Here is a 22,407-nt window from a genome sequence, read left to right on the forward strand (position 1 = left end):
AGAGACTGTTACCATGCAGGGACCACAGGGCCAGGACGCAGTTGCACACATCTGACATCGCAACACGACAGTTCACATTTCTCTGGTCTGTGACACATTTGGAACAAGCATCAGCCCTTCAGTTCTGCAGGGTTCTGGCAATGGAAAACACCACAGGTAACTAAAAACAGAACTCGACGGTCTCCATAAATTTGTCAGCTGATGAAATCAGGCTGCCAGGGTCATGTTAGGAGTGACAGATCAGTATCACTTCTATTTCCGTGACATGAAAACACAAACCATCCTGGGCCATGAGACAAAGCCATAAGTGAGAGATTGCAAATTGGCAGCTTGCAGGCACGGCACAATCCACAGGCATGTTACACAGCCCAAAGAGTGTTTTTATTTTGTTCATTTGGTTGCTATCATTGAATATTTTGAGGATTTCATGTAACTATTTGGCTTTCAACTTTTACTGAAAAAAAATTTTCTTGTAGCAGTCTGATGCTGCATAGAGAATAGAATACTTGGTAGACCTTGATGGAAATGTTAATGACTATAAGCTAATAGTGGAATGAGAAAGGTTCAATGTGGCCCAACACCTAGAGTGACACTAATAATCAAGTATCTGTTGATGGCGAGGCAGCCACTAGAGAGAGATGTACAGAGAATTCACATTTAGGTCAGCCTGAGGTTCAGCAAGCACGTTGCTTGTGATTTCATAATTGCTAAGGAATGACTGTGTCCAAGGGCATTATCTTCTCTTTTGTCATGGGAATGGTGGGAGACATCCATTTAATAAGTAGCGTGGGGGTGGGAAGCTGGACAGCCCAGCTCTGGTCACAGTTTGGTCTCACCAAACTCAGAATAAAAACTATGCCTCCTCCAGGTGTGGCAATAAATGTATTAGCTACTGGGAAGGTTCTTCTATGAAAACCAGGCTTTCTGATGTCCAGGCCTGTCCCAATGACTAGAAGACACTAAGCCACAGTGACAGACAAGGCTCCGAGTTTGAAAACAGAGCTTACCCAGCAGTGAGAGAAATGACATTGGCTTCCCTGGGCTTGCCAAGAAGGTGAGCGGGCAAGGACCATGTGCACCACCTTCCTCCACGGACTAATAACTTAATGACACGTTTCCACTTCAGTGTGGGGCCAAACCACTCCAGGGACCTTCTTTCATCTTCTTCTCTCCCCTTTGTCACACACACACACACACACACACACACACACACACACACACCACCTTACAGATCAAGAAGGTTTAGGGATCCCTGGGTGGCGCAGCGGTTTGGCGCCTGCCTTTGGTCCAGGGCACGATCCTGGAGACCCGGGATTGAATCCCACATCGGGCTCCCGGTGCATGGAGCCTGCTTCTCCCTCTGCCTGTGTCTCTGCCTCTCTCTCTCTCTCTCTCTGTGACTATCATAAATAAATAAAAATTAAAAAAAAAAAGAAGGTTTAGAGAGAAAAATACACTTGCCAGAGTGGAAGATATTCCATTCCTCAACTCAGGTCTTCCAGACAGCCCACCCAGACTCTTCCCAAAGTTTGGTCAACATGCACCACAATTCAAATTGTAATAATAATACCAATTGCTTACATTTACTGCACTAAGCATGTAATTATGGGCCAGGTAGGTGTATATATTTAGACCTCTTCTTCCTCTTCTTTTTCTCCTTCTCCCTTCCCTCTCCTCTCCCTCTTCCTTCTTCTCTTCCTCCTCCTTCTTTTAGTTTCAAGTTTTAATTGAAATTCCAGTTAGTTAACATACAGTGTAATATTAGTTTCAGCAATAGAATTTAGTGATTCATCACTTATATACAACTCCCAGTGCTCATCACAGCCAGTGTCCTGCTTAATCTCCACCACCTCTTTAACCATCCCCTGACCACCTCGCCTTCAACAACCATCAGTTTGTTCTCTATAGTTAAGGGTCTGTTTCTTAGTTTGCCTCTTTTCCCCCTATGTTTATCTGTTTTGTTTCTTAAATTCCACATATGAGTGAGATAATATGGTATTTGTCTTTCTCTGATGACTTATTTTGCTTAGCTTTATACTTTTCCAGCTCCATCTACATCCTTGCAAATGGCAAGATTTCATTCTTTTTGATGGCTGAGTAATATTTCAATATATATAATATTTCAATATATATTATATATATATGTATATATATTATATATATATATATACCACATCTTCTTTATCGATTCATCAGTTGATGGAAATTTGTGCTCTTTCTATAATTTGGCTATTGTTGATAATGCTACTATAAACATCAGGGTGCGTGTGCCCCTTTGAATCAGTATTTTTGTATTCTTTAAGTAAATACTTAGTAGAGCAATGGCTGGCTAGCTTGATTTTTAACTTTTTGAGGGATCTCCATACTGTTTTCCAAAGTGGCTGCACCAGTTTTCATTCTCACCAACAGTGTAAGAGGGTTCCTTTTCTCCACATCCTCCCCAACACCTGTTGTTTCCTGTGTTGTTAATTTTAGCCATTCTGACAAGTGTGAGGTGATACCTCACTGTAGTTTTGATTTGTATTTCCCTGAGGATGAGTGACTTTGAGCATCTTTCATGTATCTGTTAGATCTCGTCTTTTATTTCTCTTGACAAGCCTATGAGGCAAGCACCATTCTATTTCAATGTTCAGGTTGAGGAAATGGAAGCTCAGGAATGTTCAAGGTCATCCCAACAGTAAGTGGCAGAGCCAGGATTCAAAACTGACTTCTCTGATCCCAGAATTGGAGTAAATATATTACACTGAATATACTAAACTGGTTTCCTGAGAGATTGTCATGGAAAAGTCCTTTGTCGTTTGTACAGACAGAAAGGGAGGCACAAAGAGGTTAACAATTTCCTCAACATCACGGTCTCTACATGAGTCAGTGTGAGCAGAGACCCAGAACTTGAACTGGGGTATCCCCAAGGTTCTAAACAAGCAAATCCTACCCAGTTGTATTTTCCTCATTCAGCACAATATCATGCAAGCTTCCCTCTAGGTATGATGATAAATCAATGGACTTCCAGGGCATGAGGGCAGCCTTCAGACTCCTGCCAACAAGGAGCCAAAGGCCTCAGTCCCACAACCACAAGGCAAGAAGTTCTCCCAGCAACCTGGATGAGCTGGGAATGCCACTTGGTTGACACTTTGATTGCAGCATTGGCAGGCATGGAGCAGAGGACCCAGTAAAACCCTACCCACACTCCAGACCCACAAAACCTGTGAGATGATAAATGTATTATTTTTAGCCATTGAATTTGTAGTAATTCATCACACAGCAACAAAAATACCTGATAAACAATAAAACAGGGATAATGGCCCCCCAGAATGCATGTTTAATTTTTTTTCAACTGGCAGCAGTCATTCAGAGAAAGGCAAGAAAGCTATCAAAGCAGTTTTTCAATGCTTCATCCTGGGGGACCTAGAATGTGTGCAGCACTCAGCTTAGGTGGAGCTTCCTAGAGGATTCAAAGATGCCCCCGACACTGCCCCCAGGGAGATAGAGACTCTGAACAAGGAATTGTAATATGTAAAGTTTGAGAAGAGCAGGATCCCTGGAGAGATCTGGGGCTAGAACCTGAGCTATGGAAGGAAGGCAGGAGGAAAGCTGCACAAGAGCATCGGGCAGGGATAACTTTTGATTCAGAACTTCCAGGAAGAGGATTGAGAGCACCTTATAGAACAGTTTACTCTTATACTGGTGAAATAAACAGGTCTAGTTCTGTTTTTCCGTGGTAAAGAAGAAGAAGCCGATGAAGGGATACTCCATGAAGCCCTCTCTTACTTCTGTTAATTCATATTTAATATTTCTTAATCCCAGAAAGATCCAAAAGCTACAGAAGGCGTAGTGCACTCTGGCTACTGTTGGTAGCCCACTCATTCCTCTTATTGCCTCTGTGCTCCCATCCTGCAGCAGCTGTGACTTTTGAGGTTTTCCCTTGAGCCCTGGAACTACCTCACCCATGCAGAAAGCTAGAAGTGTCTGGGAGGTTACCTACTGCCACTTTCACCCCAGTGCTCCCAGCTGACAGCCAGTGATACGATGGATCAGTGTGGAAGTATAATAACCTAGCTTCTTTCCCATGAATCAGGACAAATCTTAGGATAGTTCATACTCCAGCGCTCCCAAGAGAATCAGACATCACTTAAAACCACATCCTTTATGGTTTCTTCTCCATTCCTTTGCTGGGGATGCTCCTCCTGGGAGCATTTCCTTAATAAATCTCTTACACTCAAATTCGTAGCTCAGAACCTGCCTCAAGGAGAACCCAAATTAAGAGAAAAGAGAAATAGAAATGTCCTATGGCTCTAGACATGTGGTATTTGGCTGCATTTTAGAGTTCATTGATCTACTTTGCCCAGAGAATATATCTAGAACATTCTCTGAGGTGGGCTGAGTCACAGCATCATGCTCATCCACCAAGGTCACATACCTCTTCCTAAGTGCTCCATTATCTGGTGCCCACTCCTCCTAGGGTCTGGCGCTTCTTGTCAGCACCTTGCAGCTGCTGTCAAGTTCATCCAAGCTACCATGGACAAAGATCCTGCAAACAATCTACTTGACCTGAACAGGGAACAATGTAGCCCAATCTGACATCCACATTTAAAAGTGAAAAAAAAAAAATTTTTTTAAAGATGAAAATCAAGAATTTTAAGTGACCTCAAGAAAAACTATAATAGGAACAGTGAACCTTAGCTCTCTAACCTAAAACTTGTGCCATGACAACAGACATTATGACCCATATTGTCTCTAATAGTTTATTATGGAGGGAAAAATTCAGGCCTCTTGAACTCTTCCCTACTAAGTTCACAAAGATATGTTATTGGCCCCTATGAAACATGTGAATTCAGAACAATATTAATACTCTGGATGTATAACTGTAAAATAACTCTCCTAAAAAGTGAAACCCTTCCCTGTATCATATATTGCTTTCACTTATGCTTAAAATCTACTTAAGAGAACTTGCCAAATAGTTTTTTAGAGTTGGAAACCAAAGAGAAAAAAATAAATGAATAACATATGCCCTTACTTGGATCCTTCTGCAGCATGGTAAGGAATATCTAGAAGATAAGTTTTACTCTTTTTACTTAGATTTAAAACAACGTAGTTGAGTTAGGACAGAAAAGTAGGCTACCAGCAAAGCCTGGATCCCTTCATATGAAACAGACTTTTAACCGCACCGCCCCCTCCCACTGAGTAGTTTTCACAATTTCACAGAGCTATTTTAAAATTTTCTTTAAGGAAAACAGAAATTAAAATTTGACTAAAACAATCCTTTAAGGAAAGGCAACAAAGTATTTCAAATTTGAGTCAGCAATTTATTGCACGAACCCTTTTTAACCTTCACGTACTACTTTCAATATTTCACTATGTTTTGTTAAAACAAATCACTTAAGAGACCTGGACAACAGAGCTGGGGAGTGTCAAAGGATTATAGTGACAACCAAAAAAATGTGGAAGTGAAGCTCAATGTGTCTGTAATGATGCAAAGCATGTGTAGCAAACAGTGTAGTCTCAGCTTTAGGAATGATGATGGGCACCATTTATGGAATCAGAAAGTTGCAAGTTTTATTTCCAGCTATGGAACTGAATGACTTTGAATGAGTTGCCTCACCTCAGTGAGCCTAATTTTCTGGATCTGTAACATGGAGCTGATAATACCTTTCATGGGGTCAGAGTGCGGATTAAAGGCGATATGTATGTGTGACAAGATGGAGAAATATTGATTGAGCAGAATTCCGGGATATCTGTGGATAGGCAGACTGGCCTGATAGGGCTGCTTTCCCTACTCTAGCTTCATTTTCAAGAGGAATAGTTGAAAGGCTGGATGAGGAGGCTCCAAGGTAGGACTGCAGGCTAGGGGTGGAGTGTTAGAAGCACCTTTAGAGGAAAACATAGGAGAATCTCTCCATGATTTACAAGAGTCAAGGGTTTCTTAGAGAGAGGTTACAGAAAACATAAATCATAAATAAAAAATTAAATATTAGACCTCATCAAAATTAAGAATTTCTGTTCACTAAAGGAAACCATTAAGGCAAGCCATGGACTGAGAGAAACATATCCCACAAATGGCTGATATCAGTGAAGCAATAAAGAACTCAGTAAACAACCCCACTGAAATGGGCAAAAAATTTGAACACTTTACAAAAAGAAGATCTATAAATGGCCAGTTAACCAACACACATGTAGTCAACATCCTTACTAGTTAGAGAAATGCAAGTTAAAACCACAGTAAGATACCACCACAATAGCCACCAGAATAACTAAAAAGAAAAAGATTGACAACCCCAAATGTTGATAGTAATACAGAAATTGGACCTCTTATACATACTGAGAAGATATAAAATGACACAATCCTTTTGGAAAAAGGTTTGGCAGTTTTTGAAATAAAACTAAACATATGCCTGCCTCATGATCTAGCAATTTTACTCTATGGTATCTACCAAAATGAAAACATATATTCATAAAAAGAACTTGTACAAGAATTTTTACAGCACTTTTATTCATTATAGCCAAAAAACCTGGGCATAGTCCAGGAGAATGGAGAAATAAACTGTGGAACAATGGAGTACTACTCAGCAGTAAAAGGAAAAGAATTACTGACAAATGCAACAATGTTGGTGAATCTCAAAAACATCCCAAGACAAAGAAGCTTGACTATATACTGTATGTTAAGAAATGTGGAGGGACCTGGGTGGCTCAGTTCGTTAAGCATCTGAGCCTTTGGCTCAGGTTATGATCCTGGGGTCCTGGAATCAAGGCCTGCATTGGGCTCTCCACTCAGTGGGGAGCCTGCTTCTCCCTCTCCCTTTGCCTCTGCCCCTCCCCCTGCTTGTACTCTCTCTCTCTCAAAATAAATAAATAAAATCTTTAAAAAAAAAGGAACTGTGAAGGGTTGGAGACTTTACCCTCTTAGGGAACCAACCAGTTAGCCTACCCCTATTCACAGATGCTAGTAGAAGACACAGGGCTCCTGGGTCACTGACAAATGACTATAGTACTAGCAGCTATAGCAACAGCCAGAGCATCAGCATTTTCCCGCGCAGGCCCCCAAATCCAATTCCCACAGGGTGATGTGAGGAGCCAGGGGACAGCTGCACATTCAGTGGTGTTGCTGAGCTTGGCAAAGCTGCTTCCTTTATAGTGGGCAGTGAGTATGAATGCTCTTTGCTCAGGAGGCAGATATGATCTTTGCATTCCAAAGCCACCTGCTAAACAAACATCCTTGAAAAGAGTCTAGGACAAAGGCCATCGGTGCTTCTGGTAGCAAGCTGTGCAAAAATGTGAGCCATCTGTGAATAGAACTGTATCCCAACACTGTATAATTCCACTTACATGAAATTCTACAGGAGGCAAGTCATTTATGGCAGAAAAAATGAAAATAGTGTTTTTCTCTGGTGGTATGGAAGTGGAGGTGGGTCATGCAGGGAACTTTCTGGATAGCAATTATGTTCTATATCTTGATACGGTTTTTGGTTATATAGGTGTATACATTCATCAAATTTAGTGAAAGCACACTTAAAATTTGTGTGTTTAATTTGAGGCCAGTTTTATATCAAAAGAAAAAACTGCAAATAAATACTGAACTTCAATTAATGATATGTATGCCAAAGTGCTTGGTTGGGATATACATACTATCTACAATTTACTTTGTAAAACACTGAAAATACACTGGATTAACAGATCAGTAAAGAGATGAATAGATAGAAAGCTATGCATAAAGCAAGTACAGTACAACGTTAATGGTGGAATCCAGATGGTGCTTTTACAGATGTTTGCTATAAAATGCTTTCAGCTTCACCATTTGTTTGAAAACATTTAAAATTAAAATGTTGAGGGATGCCTGGGTGGCTCAGCAATTCAGGAGTAATCCTGGGGTTCCGGAGCAAGTCCCACATCGGGCTCCTGCGGAGAGCCTCTGCCTGTGTCTCTGCCTCTTTTTCTCTCTCTCATGAATAAATAAATAAAATCTTTAAAAAAATTAAATTAAAATGTTGAAGGAAAAATGAAAGTCTAACAAAAGAATAAAAAGAAAACAGGGATAAACATGAAGAGATAGCCTTTCTAAACAACAAAGGAAAACTATAAAAGAAAAAAATTGATAGAGATGACTATATGATAATTTTTTAAATTCACACATAGGCTAAATGCACTTCCACCCACACACACATACACAGTCAAGTGGTGAAAATGAAGAGTTCTCACAAGTCAAAAAGAAAAAGGATCAATACCAATAGAAAAATAAGCAAGGGTCATGAACAGGCAACTCAGAAAAAAAAATGAATGTAAAAGTTAATAATCTATTACAAACAAAATGTGTAGCATTGTTGGTAGTCAGAGATGCAAACTAAAACATCAGTAAGATGTCATTTTTCACCTATTTGATTGGAAAAGAAATTTTAAGTGACCATACCCTGTGTTGGTGTGGATATGAGACTGATTGACTGGCCAGCTTGACTCTCAGCTCCTCCACTTAAGCTGAATGACCCTGGGCAGGGTACCTAGCCTTTCTGTGTCTCAGTGTCCTCATCTCTAATATGGCAAAAATAATATTATCTATTAAGTTAATATACTGCATTTCAAGGTGTATCTGGGCATAAGAATATGGTAACAGTTCAAATGAAAAACCAACCCAAAACAAAACAAAACTCAGCATGTAGATTTTTGGGAAGCCCAGAGCACAGAACTCACAGGATCCAAATCATGCACTCAATCACTGTGACAATGACTGCCCTATGATGAAAAAAATATACCTCACGTATGTTTCAAATAAATATATGGATAACTCATTTTTGAGGAGTTTATTTATTTATTTATTTTTATGATAGTCACAGAGAGAGAGAGAGAGAGAGAGAGAGAGAGAGGCAGAGACACAGGCAGAGGGAGAAGCAGGCTCCATGCACCGGGAGCCTGACGTGGGATTCGATCCCGGGTCTCCAGGATCACGCCCTGGGCCAAAGGCAGGCGCTAAACCACTGCGCCACCCAGGGATCCCTTTTTGAGGAGTTTAAATGTAAAACTATTGTATTATTATTTTTTCCAGAGGTAGAACATATACTTAAGCTAGCAGAAGGGAATGCACATCTTAAAGAAACCTTCATAAAGTCACATTTGAAATTTTTCCTTTCACAAACAAGACAAAAATTATCAAAATTATTTCCACAGAAGACTCTTCCATCATTGTGGCAAGTTAAAAAAAAATACAATAAAATAGAAGGAAAAGACACTTTTAAAAGTTAGGTTTTTAAAAATGTTACCAACATCTCAGACTTAGAGTAACTGTGGGGCCATTTCCAGGACCACCTTCTCCCCTGCCACCACAGAGACTCTGGGCACCATCCATGCCTGGGCTTGGAGGCCACTTCTGCTTACTTGTTTCAGGGCTGGATACAGACCTGCCTGGGGAACCCAAGCAGCAGCTCCCTGGTAGAAGCACAGACATTTCTCTTCCCTGACAAATGTCTGGGCTGAATTCAACTACACTTTTCCTTTTTTCTATACCTAGTGACCTAATTTTCTGTCACCTGATTTTTAAAACTAGTCCACTCCAGGTTAAAAATGTCAGTCTTTAGCTCCCTCCCCCATCATAGACTGGACTAGACTGGCTTTCATGCAGAGGCTAGAGAGGGCATGCCTGCCTCTGAGATTTGTCCTCTCCCATCAGCCAGCATCTGATAGTACCCAAGTGAACCAAAAGAGAGACCAGAGCTGTGAGGCTTCTTTTTGGGAGGTTTCAATTTTTTTTTTTTTTTTTTTTTTTTTTTTTTTTGAGAGAGAGAGAAAGGAAGAGAAAGAATCCTAAGCAGACTCCATGCCCAGCATGGAGCCTGGGGCAGGGCTCGATCTCACAACCCTGAGATCATGACCTGAGCCAAAATCAGGAGTAATGAATGTTCAATCAACTGAGCCACCCAAGTGTCCCCGCTCTGTGAGATTTTTACCCCATCTGTTCACCCCCTACCCCAACCCCAGCTGGAGCAGGGTTTGTATGGGGAGATTTCCTCAGGGAGAGAGTGTTAATTTTCCCTCTAGGTCTCTCCATCAGGGAGGCACCAATGTCTCCCTATGGCCCTTTCTCTCCATTATTTCTGGTACTCCTGTAGGAGCCACAGGAATCATAGCATCTCTCTTCTACAGCTTCCAGAGCCTTGGAGAGCTGCAAGGATGGGGCTGGTTGGCCCCGTCTCCTTTCTACACCTCACACCGCTGTGTGGGCAGGCTGTTCTGTGTGCCTCTCTTGAGCAGCCGTGGGCCCCAGGGCTCGTGCTCACACCCCCAGCCCTCCTGTCCTCCAGCAGCGCCTAGATAGCTCTTCCCACCCTCTCTCCTATGGAGATACTAAGATGGGTCTGTGGGTTGAATATAAAACCACATGGAAATAAAAGAACATTCCCTCTGTCCTCTCTCACACGGGGCTCTTCAGGGTTAGAGCATTTGCGGGCAGATTCTGTAGCTCCTTCATTAGCTGTGAGGGAGAGGGTTAAAGAGGGGGAAGATGTCCCACTCCAATGGTGGGTGGCTCATGGGATACTTCACAGTTTTCATTTTAAGCTTTAGGACTCAATTGTAAATTAGGACAATGTGAAAATTCCCACTTGATATTACATGTATATTTATTTATTTATTTATCTATTTATTTATTTATTTAATTTATTTATGATAGTCACACAAAGAGAGAGAGAGGCAGAGACACAGGCAGAGGGAGAAGCAGGCTCCATGCACCGGGAGCCCGACGTGGGATTCGATCCCGGGTCTCCAGGATCGCGCCCTGGGCCAAAGGCAGGCGCCAAACCGCTGCGCCACCCAGGGATCTCTGTATATTTCTTTTTTGTGTTTTAAGTTGTATTTAAATTCCAGTTAGGTAATATACAGTGTAATATTAGTTTCAGGCATATAATGTAGTGATTCAACACTTCCATATATCACTACAGCTCATCACAGCAAATGCCCTTCTTAATTTCCATTGCTAATTTACCCACCCTAACCCCCACCCACCACCCCTCTGATCACCATCAGTTCTTTATAGTTAAGAGTCTATTTCTTGGTTGGCTTCTCTCTCTTTTTTTTCTCTTTGCTCATTTCTTTTGCTTCTTAAATTTCACGTAGGAGTGAAATCATACGGTATTTGTCTTTCTCTGGACCACTTTCTTACACCATACATGTGCATGTATATTTCTTCCAGAAATCTGGATTAAAAAGTATAAATGAACCATTAATACATTATCTATGTAAAAAGAAGAGATTTTCAAAATGTTGTAAAAGAAATGGGTTGGTTATATCTTTATTGCAGGTAAGGGTAAGCAATATTATTATTAACTTTGAGCAAACATAAAGACATTGGACAGACCTTTAGGCCTGGTTGGGGGTTGGGGGGGTGTGTGTCCTTGGTGGCATCTGTTGCTGCATTTGCCCTAACCAGCTGATGAGAAAGTCAGAGTCATAGGAGAAATCAAATACAGGCATATACGGCCTTAGAGAAAGGTCAGGGCCTTCACTTGACCTGACCACCAGAGATTATACCCAAATTGATTTTGGTGACTAAGGGGATTTGAAAAAGAGAGCAGAAAATGTCCTTCAGTTAGAAACAATTTTAGAAATCTTTGGCTTGAGGCATCATTGGCAAATGGGTGATTTTCCTTAAGTATTACTTTTTTCAGTACTATAAGTTCATTTGATTAAAAAAAAAATTTTTTTTAAGTAAACTCTACCACCAACTTGGGATTCAAACTCACTACTCCAAGATCAAGAGTCACATGTTCTGCTGACTGAGCCAGTCAGATGCCCCTGATTTTTTATTTTACTTGGACTATACCTGTCTATATATATTCTTTATGTTCCTAAACAGAGTATACTGATCACACTCTCCTTAGCTATTCAAGGTCATCATTAAAAACCCCAGTAGGTGTTCTGGGACATAATACAGTAACACACTGAAAAGCCAATGATGTGAGCTAGCTTTCTGCCCCATACATTGAACAATCCCCAAATTCACTGTTTTTAAAATTATGTTTGTTAGAGACTTTTCTGGAAATTTCCTTCTCAAACGACTCTTCTCCCTGCTGCATATAGTCCATTAGAAATTCTTATAATCTAATGCTCCTGGTCTTTGCATTGGGAAACTAGATAACCATGTTCATTTGAACTGCATGAAAATCAAGAGTAAATTAGTTTCAAGAGTGATTCTGAGCAGATCTCCAGGAAACAAAGCACATTATCTTCACTGCATGTGACATCAAGGTTTGCTGCTCAGGAACCATTTGTGGTTAGTTCTTTGTTCTTGGCTGTGTACAGACGGGTGAGGTTATCAGATAGCTTATTTGAGTCCCAAATAAGTAATGTTGAACCATCGTTTCTCAGTAGAAGTCAGGTATTATCGGGAGGCATTAATTCTCATATCACTGGGTCATTATTTCAATTAAAAAATCTATCAAGAGGTGAAAATAGTCACTGTATTTCTGAAAATGCTTTAATGTTACCAAGGAGTCAGTTTCTTACTAACCTGGCCCATATCTTGAAATTAATTCCTAAAGCTATTTATACTATGCAGGCTGTCCCTGGAGCCACACTTTAAAGGATGCTATTTCCAGCATGAGCTCAGTTGTTCAGGGCAGTATCCTGGGGTTTTCAGTTCAAAAAATCAAATTAGTACAGCTGGGCCGATTACCAAAAGCCATTAGAAGACTCCAGTTGCCTTTTTAACAGCTCCCTACTCTCCTGCACTCTTCCTGCCTCGGAACCAGGAATGTTCAGTGTGAGAGCCTTTTTTCTGAATTGCTTTTGGCACAGGCTGCAGGCAGGCAAGCATGTAGTCAGAAGCTCATCCAGAATCAAAGTTACACGACAATGCCTATTTTGGCTCCAAAAGTCAAAAGGAGAGTTCCATTTTGGCACAAGTTCTGCTCTGACCCACGTCAAGGATATTCACTTATTTTTTAAGACTTTTGATAACCTCATACTAATGTTAAAATGTGGGCCCCAGGATAATAAAAAAAATGATTACTAAAGTCTTTATTAATTATACTTCCAGATTTATTGAGAATTGTTTTTCTGTCTAGCTTTGTTATGGATTGAATTATGTCCTCCCCCAAATTCATATATTGAAGTCCTAACCCCCAATATCACAGAATGTGACTATTTAAAGATAGGGTCTTCAAAAGGGTAATTAAGTTAAAATGAGGTTATTAGAGTGGGCCCTAATCCAATATGACTGGTGGTTATTATAAGAAGAGATTAGGTCAAGTAGACACAGAAGGAGGACTATGTGAAGACACAGGGAGAAGATTTCACTTACAAGTCAAAGACAGAGATCTCAGAAGGAACCAGCTCTGCTGAAACCTTGGTCTTGGAATTTCAGCCTTCAGAACTTTGAGAAAGTAAATTTGCTGTTTAAGCCACCTAGTGTTTATTAGGGCAGTCCTAACAAACTAATACAAGGTGTCAGCGGCTACAAATTCACATCATAAACAAAAGAGCTACAGGAAAGTTCATAACCATGTATGGCAGCAGTAGTGCCAAGAACAGTATTTGAGTTCCAATTTAAGAGTACCTTTCTGCTTTAACTGAACCTGTTTATTTTTTTTTTTAGGTGTAACTGACATAACATTATATTACTTTCAGGTGTACAACCTAATTATTCAATACTTTTTATATATATATATATATTTGTGTAAATATAGTGAAATGATCACCAAAATAAGTTTAGTTAACATCTATCACCACACATAATTAGAAAAATATTTTGCTTCTGTGATGAGAAATTTTTTTATCCATGTTGTAGCATATTATCAGTACTTTACTCCTTTTCATAGCTGAATAATATTTCCTTGTGTAGATCGATCACATTTTGATTATCCATGAGGTGATGAATATTTGCATTGTTTGTTTGTTTTACTGTTCGAAGCAGTGCTGCTACAAGCTACATGATTTTGTGAATAGACCTTTTCATTTCTCTTAGGTACATACCTGGGAGTAGAGTTGCTGGGTCATAAGGTAACTATGTTTAGCCTTCTGAGGCTGTTTTCTAGGTTTCTGGCTTGCTTTCTTTCTTTCTTTCTTTCTTTCTTTCTTTCTTTCTTTCTTTTTCTTTCTTTCTTTCTTTCCTTTCTTTTCTTTTTTTCCTGGGCTGTTTTCAAAAGCAGCTGTATCATTTTACCTTTCTACCAGTAGTGTATGAGGGTTCCACATCTTCACCAAACTTGTTACTGTCCATATTTTTTAAAATTTTATTTCAGTTGGTTAACATGCGGTGCAATATTGGTTTCTGGAGTAGAATTCAATGATTCATCACATATATACAACACTCAGTGCTCATCTATGAGAACTTTCAGGATCTACTTTCTTAGCAACTTAGAAAGATGCAATAATTATTAACTATAGTCATGTACTGTATGTTACATCTCCAGGACTTATTTACTTTATAGCTGGAAGTTTTTGCTTTTTGACTACCTTCATTCATTTCACCTACTTTCCCAACTCCCAACTCTGGCAACCACCAAACCATTCTCTATATCTGTGAGTTTGGCTTTGTGTGTGTGTGTGTTTTGGGGTTATTTTAGATTCCACATACAAGTGAAATCATACAGTATTTGTCTTTCTCTATCTGACTTATTTCACTTAGCATAATTCCCTCAAGATCCATCCATGTTGTCACAAATGGCAGGATTTCATTCTTTCTTATGGCTGAGTAACATTGCTGTGTGTGTGTGTGTGTGTGTGTGTGTGTGTGTGTGTGTGTGTGAGAGAGAGAGAGAGAGAGAGAGAGAGAGAGACCTTTTCATCCATTCATCCATCCACAGACACTTTCCATATTTTGGCTTTTGTAAACAATGCTGCAATGAACATAGGGGTGCAGATATCTCTTTGAATTAATGTTTTTGTTTTCTTCCAACAAACATCCAGAAGTGGAATTGCTGGATCATATGGGAGTTGTATGTTTAATTTTTTTTTTCTATTTTTAATTTTTTGACGAACTTTCATACTGTTTTCCATAGTGGCTATACCAGTTTATATTCTCCCCAAGAGTGCACAAGGGTTCCCTTTTTGCCATATTCTAACAGTTGCTATTTCTTGTCTCTTTTTAATAATAACCAATCTAACAGGTATGAGGTGATATCTCATTGTGGTTGTCATTTACATTTCCCTGACTGTTGGTGGTATTGAGCATTTTTTCATTTACTTACTGGCCATCTGTATGTCTTCTTTGGAAAAATGTCTATTCCATCCTCCTGTCCATTTTTTAATTGGATTGTTTTTTGTTATTGTTTTGCTAACTGGCCCTTTTTAGATATCAGTTATATATAGAATTTGGAGCCACCTATGATCCATTCCCATAAAATACTCTCTGAACAAGAGCATCTGTTCTTTGTTCTATTCCCATCATGAAACATCTTCCTCAGTCTGAACACTTTCTCCATCTTCTAGAGCACAATGAGCTCTTCTAAATTCCAGGTTCCATGTCCTTCAATCTTCCTCTAGAGTCTATGGTCAGCTAAGCTAACCCTCTCCCTTCCCAATATCAGCTAATTAGCCTCTCTCTCTCTCTCTCTCTCACCATTACCTTGGATCCCTTTCTTCTCCAGCCAAGAGGGGAGACTATCCTGTAAGATACACATATAGGCAGCTGCTGCTTTTCAATACCTTGTGTGTTATCTCCTTTCCTGGTCTTCATTTAGTCACCAGGAGTTAATCAGTTATTAGTGTTAGAGTCCTTCTTTATTTGCAAACAGAAATAATTCATTGTCATACTAAAATGTAATTCCTGAAGAACATAAACAAGAGAACACTAGCTTGAGAAAAAAATATTTTTAGCAATATATTTAGACTGAAGCAGCTGTGCATTCAGATTAAAATTGTAGAGACAGAAGATTAATTGTCATACTGCAAGTCTGTGGAATCATCCGTATGAACCTGCTCCTACAGAGGGGTGGTTCACAATTCCAGGTGAGTTTCCTAATGACATCTCATTGACTCAGAGATCCTGAGTGAATTGGGCCTATTGATTGGTATTTTAAAGATATATCAGGAATTTGAAGACGAGGTTATTAATGAGGGAAAGAGAAAAACTGAGAAAGAGACAGAGATACGAGAGATTGAAAGAAGGCGGAACGGGGGGGAAGGCATTAATTTATTTTTTGTTCCTAACTACTATGTAGGACCCAGTGTTTCCTTTGCGAGCAAAATTTGGAATAAATTAGGTTTGATTGCAGCTAAAAGCATCATATTAAGACCTTAGAAAACCAACTCAAATTGTTGCATTGCAGAATGGATGTTATCTTTAACTGTGGCATCACCCTGAGACAGCTTTATAAATTACAGGGTACATTCGGTTATTTTGATGAGATTATGGGTTCTTTATATTGCTTACTCAGACAGGGATAATAACAGAATACAACGATGTATGTTTATAGTTCCTATTGAAAAAGCCCATAAAGGCGACCACAATGGAATTAATGATGATTGCTTCTCCAAGGTGTGTCTTCTTGATAATGAAGTTAGTACCACCCTTAATCTGAGCAACCATATTTAGTTGTGAAGGTGAGCAAGATTCCATCTAGTTGTAACCAATGGTCTGCTACCTATCTGCAGCCTTGTTATCCTGCTACTCTTCCTCCTGGGTCATATCCATTCATTGATCTTGTTGAGGTTCTCAAGTAACAAATATTGAAAATTCAAACAGGATGATGAGTTATTACAAAGGACTTCCCACTATTTAACATTATAAATTAATTTAATTTATTTTTGAATCTAAGAGACAACCAGAAAAATCTGGTTAAAATAGTGCCATGGCAATACAATGTTTATTTTAGTACCAGGGAAAGTAACCAAACACAGGGAAGTCAGCTGAGAGGACACCAAAGTTATTGTATACATTATTTGTTAGTCAACTGAAATAAAGAATATATTTATAAAGATATTAAATGAAAACACAGCATAAGATTACCATTGTTTTTCTCTCCTCTTTCTCCATCTGAATATCTTATAAGTGTTTCAAATTCAGCATGCTTCAAGATGAACTAATTTTTTTCTCTCCAATTTCTTTGCACTTCCTAAAGTTTTGACCTCAATTAACAGCTTCATCTTCCTATCAAATTAGACCCTCCATATCATGATCAACTGCTCTCTATCACTCACTCTCTCTCTCTCTCTCTCTCTCTCTCTCTCATCCTCAATTCACTTCCCTATCCAGGCAATTCTACTTCCTAATTTTTCTGGAGTCCATCCCGTCACTCTTCAGGCCACTGGCACTAGCTTACTTCAGGTTTAGATCATTATTGCCCTAGAGAACTCCAAGTGTCTCCTAACAGAATGCTAAGTCACTCAAATACTTTTAGGAATGAGGCCATTATTAAAACAACAAATACATGAAAAAAAATAAAACAACGAATACAATAGTAACAATAACAACAAAACTCTCTGTGCCTGGTCTAAATTCCCAGCCACCATCCCTTAAGGCATTTCTATAACATTTTCAGAGATATATTTGGAAAATAAAAATTGAGTATATTATTCCATCACTTAAGCATCAAAGATGCTTTAAAGCTATGGCTCAAATTTCTTAACATTCTAAACACTCATCTCTGCCCACACTCGGTGATTCCATTTACTTTTCAAACAAGCCAAGCTCTCTCTCACTTCCATATCTTTGTATACTCCCTCTCTCCAGAATATCCTTTAGCCCCCCTCTCTAGAGTCCTAACATTCCATTCTATCTCAACTTTTAAGTCTAAAGTCAAATGTTAAAACCTGGCCAAGCCAGCATCTCTTGGAATGAGTTCCTGTCATCAGCCCTAATGCTGTACAAATCCTCACTGTAGTTGGTCAACTGGGTAATAACTATTGAGAACCTACTGTGCTAAATGCTAGGGACAAGCAGCAAATAAGAAAGGTAAAGTCCATGTTCTTATGTAACTAATATTCTAGTGGAGAAAGATAATAAATAAACAAAAAGAGTAGTATCTAGAGTGATATAGGGACAGAAAAGCAACTGGGACAGATTGAGGAGAGAATAGGAAATGAGAAAGTGGAGTCAGTTGAGCACATTTTGGGATTTGTATTTGTTTCCGTGTCTTCCTTGTCCTCTAGACTGTGACCCACAAAAAAGCAATGACATCTTATTTATTGATGTAAATGAGGACACAGTACAGTGTCTGACTTGTAGTAAGCAATCAATAAATGCTGGATTAAAAAAAAAAGAACAAATGAAGAAAGCAAAGGAAGAGAATAAAAAGATGACACTGCATATTCAATTTCTGCCACACCAGCTTTTGGGTAATATATCAAACAGAAAGCAGAAAGACTAAATGCTAAAGTTAGCAGATCATATACTTTAAATATGATGGACGATACCTGACTTTCTTTCATTTGCTGAAGGTTAAAGGGAACTGCAGTCCACAGCCAGGATGGGAGTTCAAGGGTAGTAAAGGATCTTACAGATGTCAAGGAGTCAGATCCAGAACTGGTATGGCCACATGCTATTGACATGTGATAATACTGGAGTATGAGGGGCACCTGGGCAGCTCAGTGGCTGAGTGTCTGCCTTTGGCTCAGGTCGTGTTCCCAGGGGTCCTAGGATTGAGTCCCGCATCGAGCTCCCCATTGGGGGCCTGCTTCTCCCTCTGCCTATGTTTCTGCCTCTCTCTGAGTGTCTCTCATGAATAAATAAATAAGATCTTAAAAAAAATATTGTAGTATGAATAATCAACAAAGAAACTGAAGCTTATATTGGCTATGTAAAAGTAATATCAATTGTAGTCATTTACGTGAATTTTTAAATTTCCCTGAGGCAGACACAGAAACATAAATACTACATGATCTCACCTTAGATGTAGACTCTAAAATAGTTGAACTGTAGAGGTACAGAGTAAAATGGTAGTTTCCAGGGATTAGTGGTGGGAGAAGTGGGCAGAGATGTTGGTCAAAGGGTATAAAATTTCATTTATGCAAAAAAGAGTAAGTTCTGGAGATCTAACATACAGTATGGGGACTATAGTTAATAATACAGTATTGTATACTTGGAAGTTGCTAAGAGAGTTGATCTTAAGTGTTCTCACCACACAAAGGTAACTATGTGAGGTGATGGATGTATTGATGAACCTTATTTTGATAATTATTTTGCAATACATGCATGTATCAAATCACCATGTGTACACCTTAAACAATTACAATATAACAAGTCAATAATATCTCAATAAAACTGGAAAAATAATGGGATGCCTGGGTGGCTCAGTGGTTGAGTGTCTGCCTTAGGTTTATGATCCTAAGTGATGATCCCGGAGTCCCGGGATCAAGTCCCACATCAGGCTCCCTGCATGAAGCCTGCTTCTCTCTCTTCCTGTGTCTCTGCCTCTCTCTGTGTGTGTCTTTTATTAATAAATAAATAAATAAATAAATAAATAAATAAATAAATAAAATCTTTAAAAACTGGAAAAATAAAAATAAAATTTTTAAGTAAAAAGAGGATGGCTGGAAAAAAGGATATTGTAGAGTGAAAAAGTTCAGATGTGGTACACTATGGTATATGTCCGGGAAACCATCAAGAGTACAGTCTGACAGAAAAGTAAAGTATGCAAAGAGGTGAATTTGGAGGAAAGATTGGAAGAACAGACTGAGATAAGATCATGATGGCCAAGTAAAAGTTTATATTTTGTCCACTTCCTTCTCAAATTCCAGAAAAGGTTCAATTACATTTGGAATTTTCTATATTATGTCCAATAGGTTCTCTTATTCCCAATGAAAGCCCCTAGTACAAGAAAGTTCCAATATGAAAGGATTCCTTAGGGGCAGCTTATACACAGTAAATCCACTAATTTTTCACTAAGTAACTGCCATGTAGCTGTTTAGACTCAACATCAAATTATATCTGTGTTACATATGGATGGTAGAACCACTTTAAAATTCTCATATATTAATTGCTTGTATCTGGTTGCTTATTGATTTTTAACTTATAACCACTTTACCTTCCTAAAAAGATTTTGAGACAGTTTCTCACTTATGTTCGGAAAATAAGGTGTGTCTGTCAATAATCCATTTTGGTTTTCCATTTACTCTGACAAATTTCCCTGCTCTGAGGTATTAAATTACATTCACTTCCTATTCAAGAGATTCCCCGGACTCCTCTTGTAGTGAGAAATCAGTTTCTCTTTGTTCACATCTGAACATGTGCAAGAAGACACAATCTAACCGTAAAACCTTCACTTATAACCCCAAACACTGAGTAACTGGCCTGTAGTAGACTGCAGTTACTTTTCTCATATTTGTGTGCCTATCTCCACCTCCAGGTGGAGCCAGTGTTCTAGGAAGTCCTGAGAAATGCAGACAATTCTCCACTGAGATAAATGCTTCCAGAAAGACCCATTATCTATGCAACTGTACCACGCAATTCTCAGTAACTACATATTGGAGTACTCCAAACATGACAAAAATAAGAAAATACTATATGTTCCATTATGCCAAAGGCTATTTTATTAATTTTTTTTTTTGCAATCAGTGTGAGAGTTGGCTTTAATTCTTAAAGAGCAGACCAATCAGAGAAAATAATAAACAAAAGCAGTTCCACAGTGCTTTCTTTTTGTATTCAATTCTATTTAAAAATATTTATACTTCTCTGCAAAGAGCTGAAATTACCAAATGAGTTGGGCATTTAGACGAGATTTATGTAAGGGAAGTATTTTTTAACAATACAATATTGTTTGTTTCACACCATTTTTTCTCAATATGAGAAGGTTCTATGCCTGCTCTGTAGAGTTGGTTAGAATCCCAATCAGGATCTGAGCACGGACCAGATAAATGTTTTTTTCCAAGATCTTTAAATCTGATGTATTTATAACACTTTGATCCAGAATTAAACTTCAGAAATAAAAAGAATTTCATCTAGCACTATTGCTTCATTTAAAAAAAATTTTTTTTTAATTATAGAATATAACACAGATTTAGAAAAGCACAACAACCTAAGGCTGTAAAACTAATAATGTACAACAAAGTAAATACCATATAAGGACTTCCTGGGTCAAGAAATACAACATTGGGAGGACCTGAAAAGCCCTTTCACATCCTCTCCAGCATTATGTTCTCCCTTCAGATAGAACCACATTCTTGGTTTTCTTTGTAGTTTGGTTACCTAAGTATGCATCTCTAAATGCTATTGTTTAGTTTTGCCTCATTGTTTTGTGAACTTTGTATAAATGTGCTAATATAGTATTTTTACATTCCTTGCTTCTTTCATTCTGTGTGATGTTTCTGAGATTCATACATTTCATGAAGTGTAGCATATTCATTTTTGTCACAGAACAGTATTCCTTTGTATGAATTTACCATAGTAGTTATCTGTTTTAGTGTTAATAAACATTTAGGTTTTTTCTCATTTGGACCTATCAAAAATAATGTTGGGAGTTTGATAAGAATTGAATCGAATCTATCAATCATTTTGGGAATGGAAAAAGTTGACATCTTTACACTAGGAGTCTTCCAATCTATAAACATAGTATATCTTTTTATTTATTAAAGTCTCATTTAATTTCTATATTTCATTAAACCACATTTTATAGTTTTATATAGAGAAGTTTTGCATATAATTCGTTACATTTTTCTTAGATATTTGATTTTTTATGCCATTGTGGGTTTTTTTTTTTCATTTTCTGCTTATTTTGCTAACATATAGAATTGCAATGATCTAATTGTATATTTGTAATATTGTGGCACTGATAAACTCTCATATTAACTTATGTGGAAATAATAATAATAATAAAGATTTTATTTCTTCCTTTCCAATCTGTATGTCTTTATTGCTTTTTCTTTTCTCATTGCACTGGCTATGATCTCCAATAAGAGGCTGAATAGAAGTAGTAATAGAGACTTCCTTTCTGATTCTCAATTACCAGGTAGAGAGAAAGCATCAAACACTTTATTATTTCTATGATATTTGTTGTAGGTTTTTTGTGTACAATAGTTAAAGATTATAAACCTTTATTTTCCTGTTTTCATAAGTAGTTTTTTTTTTTTATCACGAGTGGATATTGCATCTTATCAAATAAACTGAATTGGTAGTCAAAAGACTTCTCTAAGTACTTCCATACTTGCAAAATAATAAGACCTTGACAATTTTATTGGCAAGCTTTACCAAACCTTTAAAATTGTCTCCGTCAGTTAAGGGTCTGACTCCTGCTTTTGGTTCAGGTCGTGATCTCAGGGTGGTGAGGTAGATCCCAGCATTGAGCTCTGCACCAGGTGTGGAGCCTGCTTAGGATTCTCTCTCTCCATCTCCTTCTGCCCCTACTCCCTCATGTACAAGTATGTGCTCTCTCTCGCTTTAAAAAAAAGGGGATCCTTTAGTCCTGAGATCAAGCCCCTGCAACCACTGGCTCTATGCTCAGCAGGAAGCCTACTTGAAGATTTCTCTCTCTCTCTCTCTCCTTCTGCCCCTCCCTC

The 22,407-nt window shown here is 38.5% G+C and overlaps 1 protein-coding gene and 1 long non-coding RNA gene across 3 annotated transcripts in view; one reads left to right on the plus strand and one right to left on the minus strand.

The window, feature by feature from the left end:
* Positions 1 to 22,407, minus strand: part of SLC35F4 (solute carrier family 35 member F4) — a 226,612-nt gene that overhangs the window by 80,245 nt on the left and 123,960 nt on the right. The window lies entirely within an intron of this gene.
* The window catches only part of LOC140639407 (uncharacterized), a 69,450-nt gene continuing 62,489 nt past the window's right edge, over positions 15,447 to 22,407 (plus strand). For both annotated transcript variants that reach the window (XR_012036141.1, XR_012036140.1), the window contains exon 1: positions 15,447 to 15,924. This is a non-coding gene — a long non-coding RNA (uncharacterized lncRNA). The remainder of the gene's footprint in view (positions 15,925 to 22,407) is intronic.

This window comes from Canis lupus, chromosome 9, assembly GCF_048164855.1.
Source record: "Canis lupus baileyi chromosome 9, mCanLup2.hap1, whole genome shotgun sequence".
Lineage (NCBI taxonomy): Eukaryota > Metazoa > Chordata > Mammalia > Carnivora > Canidae > Canis > Canis lupus.